The 4,472-nt window shown below is 40.3% G+C and overlaps 1 long non-coding RNA gene across 2 annotated transcripts; it reads left to right on the top strand.

Moving 5' to 3' along the window:
• The first annotated feature begins 1,988 nt into the window (after positions 1 to 1,988).
• Positions 1,989 to 4,195, top strand: LOC124190452. Of its 2 annotated transcripts, none has more exons than XR_006872983.1 (6): positions 1,989 to 2,333; positions 2,402 to 2,586; positions 2,651 to 2,780; positions 2,844 to 3,135; positions 3,211 to 3,562; positions 3,618 to 4,195. It is a non-coding gene; the product is annotated as an uncharacterized LOC124190452 (long non-coding RNA). The 2 variants fall into 2 exon arrangements; XR_006872984.1 differs by having other exon boundaries at positions 1,999 to 2,333; positions 2,402 to 2,531.
• The last annotated feature ends 277 nt before the right edge of the window (positions 4,196 to 4,472 follow it).

Genomic DNA, 4,472 nt, shown 5'->3' with positions numbered 1-4,472 from the left:
ATTATATATTATCAATATTGGGGAAGGAAAATATGGATAGCGCGCATACTTTACGCGACTTTACGTTATCCATTAGTCCGCAATGAGACGTCTCAGCGTTTACGGAAGAATAAAACAAGGAAACGCGGTGCTATTACAGAACTATTATAGAACCGGTGAAAAAAAAAAATCGGCAAAAATTCCTTCCATCAAAAGAATAAAATCGTGGATTCCATTAATTAATGAAGAATGCGATTACAAAGGTGATGGTAACTTTTAAGTTGACTAGACAAGAGCGGATAAGATCGCTGAAATATCTTATCTCTTCATGGTTATCCCGGGTTATCCCATGGGATAACATTATAGTACTCCTGCAATCCAACCACTCTGCTGAATGAATAAAGTTAAACGGAATCTCGGGGAGCGGGGTGTCAAATGCGCTTAGGTCCTAACAATTGTCACTCTAAGGGAGCTGGTGGACACGACAAAACTGATTAATCAAATCAAATGATCCTATGCTGGAATTTAAACTAATAACTTTATGAAAAATCATAATTCTGGTGAAAAGAATATCATCAATAGAATATCAAATTTACTGGATCTGAAAAATAATTTAAGAATTGTAATATTTTTGTCTCCTCTTTAAATGGAGTCCAAAATGGATCAATGAAAAATCAATAATAATTAAAATAAAAATTTTGATTGTATTATTCCGAAAGTATTACACAGATATCGCATCAATTTCAAATTACATCTTCACTCTTCTGCTTCACAATCTCATATTCAGTTGACGAGTGGATCTTTGAGGCCTTCAGTCGTATAGTTAACTTAATCGAAGGCTGGGCTGCAGGTGTTGTAAGGACTGATGAGGTAGGACTCCAATTCGCCTCTTTCTTGATAGTTGGTGCTTTCGATTTTATGGCCTTGGCGATTTCAGCCGCTACTGCCGCCTTCGACTCGGTCTTCAGGACTACTCTAGGAAGCTTATTCTTCTGGACCTTTGACTTGGTTGGTGTCATACGTTCTTTTTTCAGTGACTTGATGTCAGTCATCATTTGGTCCTTGAGAAACGGCTTCTTTTTCTTTCCTTTCGGCACAAGATGCATTCGACTGATCGATGGCATCACCAGGTCAACAACGGGAGTTGTGCTGCATCGCATGTACAGTGATGGCGGTGCAACAGCGGTGACAACTTTATTTTCTCTCCGTTTGTATGATCTGATCCTCTCTGGCCTGGTCGGATTTCTTGTTATAAACTTTTCAATGTCATAGATCGCGTGGGCAGGGACATAGTACGGTGTGCGCAACGGCTTCGACGGCCTCATCGGCAACCTCGGCATTTTCGTGAATTATTTTCGTGAATTATTTGAAAGGCGGAAGGTCGGTGGCAAGTTTAATTGGCGGAGTGGTTCACCTAGCTACGACGACAGATATCGGTAGTTCAGCGTTGAAACTTTGCGACAACAAACTCGGTAAGACGATTTCTTTCAATGGATACCACGTAATGCTAGGACTACGCGCGACTGTTCATCCTTAAGAAGGTCAACGACCCTTGCCCGTGCAGTCTGTACACCGTCCGGCGAATTTTTTTCATTTTTATTTGCTCAAATTCGCCTTGGCTCGGTTTTATCCGCCACTCGCTTCCCCGTCAGTGGGGGGTGGGACCGTCTGCGTGAGCAATCGCAGGCCGTCATTTGGGCAATTTACACTTAAGGACCCATTGCAGCCCAGAATTCCCCTTGAAATCCTGAGTAGAGCATGCTGCAGTCAAATCTCACCTGAAGCGCACAGGTATCGTCTTGAGACTGACCCCATACCGCAGCGATTACGCTACGGTCAAAGACTCTTTTAATTGTTTTTATTTTTTTTTATGGATGTACCCGGATGTGGAATCGAACTCGGGGTCAAGTTGTTAGTACATTAGTACTACTAACTGACGCCTTATCCGACTACCCTACCCGTTCCCCTATGGCAATGTTAATCCGCTAGATGGCTATGTCGTCTGCTACCAACAGTTTAAAGTGTCAAACAACAACAAACAAACTTTTAAACTTCTCGAAACCATATTCTCTGGGGACAGGTGGTCATGGGATCATCACATTATCGTGGCGCAACGAAAGATTTCGTTGCAATAGCCAAAATGGCTAGTTAGTGCAACGAAATATTTCGTTGCAATAGATTTCACCGCTGATACCAAGAGGCTACTGGGGTTGTTGATTGAAGATGTCCGATTCACAAGAGATTGCAGTGTTAACAGCAATTTATCACTTCAAGCCACTGTTCCAAACCCAGTTGAAACAAATAGAGTCAATCTGCTTGAAAAAATCTTACCCATTCTGACATCATTTGTTCAGGTAGGTGGAAATGTGAGTTTTGAACCATGTTATCTAATAATTTAAACCTCTCTTTTTTTAATTGTTAGTTTATGTGTGTCTCCAAAAGCAATGTGACTATAGTAGCCCAGTTGAACAACAACAAGTTGGTCCATGCTTCTGTTAACAATCTGAGTTTAGACGGAAGCATTTTACCACGCTCACAGATTGCACTCTAAGGTCTGATAGATGTGTTTTCATGTTAAATTCTTCAGACCGTAGCTTCTACTGAAAGGTTAGCTATTTTCTTTGTGGTACTACCAAATCACCGTAACTGATTTAACACTATTTCAATCTAGAGATGGAAAGGTCAACCAGCAATCACAATTCGTCGAATCACGAACGAAAACTTGGCAGCCGTGTTTAGCAGAGTTTTCAGTTGGAGTTCAAACAGAAATTCACGTTGACCCAGTTTTACCGGCCATCACGGTAAGTGTAATTGAATAATTATTGTGTTGCGTATTCTTAATAGTTAAAATTAATTTTTTTCAGAAATTAATGCTAAATATTTCCAACCCAAAATTGTCCATTAATGACAGACTGGTCAAGGCTTTTGAGACAAAAAGCGTGCAAGATGATGCGCCTCAAGAAATTAAGGCACCAGTCGCCAAATTGGTCTCTCTATTTTCCCCGAGTAATTTTTCTTATATAAATACCGTAGTCTTTGCCACGCTGCGCATTACTTTTTGACGGACATTCCATCATTGAAGCTGAAGGATTAAATTGGAAGCTAGCTGATAACGATCTTGATCTTAAACAGGAAAGAATCAGTTTCGATTGCGAGGTAACTATTTTCGTAAAATGTGATTTTTCCTTCGTGAAAACGGTTATTTAACTTTGATTACATCACATAATAAAGGCTGCCACAAACAAATGTGGACTAGTCACTCAGCATTGCCCATTTGCGCGTTTGCTTCCCCTACCGTTACCAGTTTTCCGAAGCCTGCCAACAGGAGATGGTGAGCGTCTTCAAGTGGGTAAAATCGCTGCACAAAAAGCCTCGGCTTCCTGGACAAATAGAGCCACTTTATCGTGACGTTCGTCTGTCAGTTGCACTATTTTCTATGGTGCTTTGTGACGACCCATTTGAAGTCAAGCTCCGTGATAACTACGAATTGCGCGAAGATGAATTTCATGAGAGTCTCAAACGTAAGCGTACGTTGGACGCTAAAATTGAAGAACTCCGAAGAACGCACCCACCTCTGACGCAAGTAAGTCTCCTAATCAACCCTTAAATGTTTCGTCCAATACAAATTTCGTTCACAGGGTTAAATGAGGCCATGAAAGTAGCCCCACCTGGTAGGGATGTGCGAAAGGTTTTACTGAAAGCCATCGAAGAGACCGAAAGTGCCCAACGGCTCCCTGGAACTTCCACCCTAGCCTTAATGGAACCATCTTCTGACACCATCCAAGACTGCTGCAGCAGCGGAGTTGGTTCCAGTTTGACTTCCACTTCCGAACGAGGTTAACCCCCTTTGCTGGGCACCGCTGTTCGTTTGACCGTGCCTCTAGTGAAATAATTGTTAAGATATTTAGTTGAATGTAATTTTCGTCTTTTAACTTACCGTAAGTCTTGTAATTTGCGTGCTTCGTTCTTCGAGATAATTTGTTGTTTTTTTCATCCGCTTTGGCGTCGGATCAAATTCTCAGTAGACGTCTCATAACTGAAATTCAATTCATTTCTATCAATTTTAGAACCAGCTCTTGATGATTAACTTATTGGCGATTCAATCAAATAATGACATTTGTAAAAGGTATCTTCTATTAAAAAAGCGTGACGGTTTATAGAAACAAAATTTTTTCACTAAGTGACATGTAAAAGAAATAAATGAAATTATAGAACTGAGTAGAATGGACTCGGGTGTAGTTATTCTCAGCAGCCTTTTCAAGTTGATTAAAAGATTTAATCGGATCGTAGTAAAAAGTTTATTTCGAACAATAATCATTGATTACGATGATTGCTGTTAATCAAATATTCAGAGAATAAAGGCTACGGTTATTACTTTATAATGGGTGTAGTTGCAGGTGGTGTGCACACAGTCTGCCTTACTAGTAAAGGTAAGTTTACAATTTCATCGTTTTTTTTTCTCGGATTCAGTCTAATTTTATTATTTTATTTTT

This window comes from Daphnia pulex, chromosome 3 (genome assembly GCF_021134715.1).
Source record: "Daphnia pulex isolate KAP4 chromosome 3, ASM2113471v1".
NCBI lineage: Eukaryota > Metazoa > Arthropoda > Branchiopoda > Diplostraca > Daphniidae > Daphnia > Daphnia pulex.
This window is presented reverse-complemented; position numbering and strand designations above follow the sequence as displayed.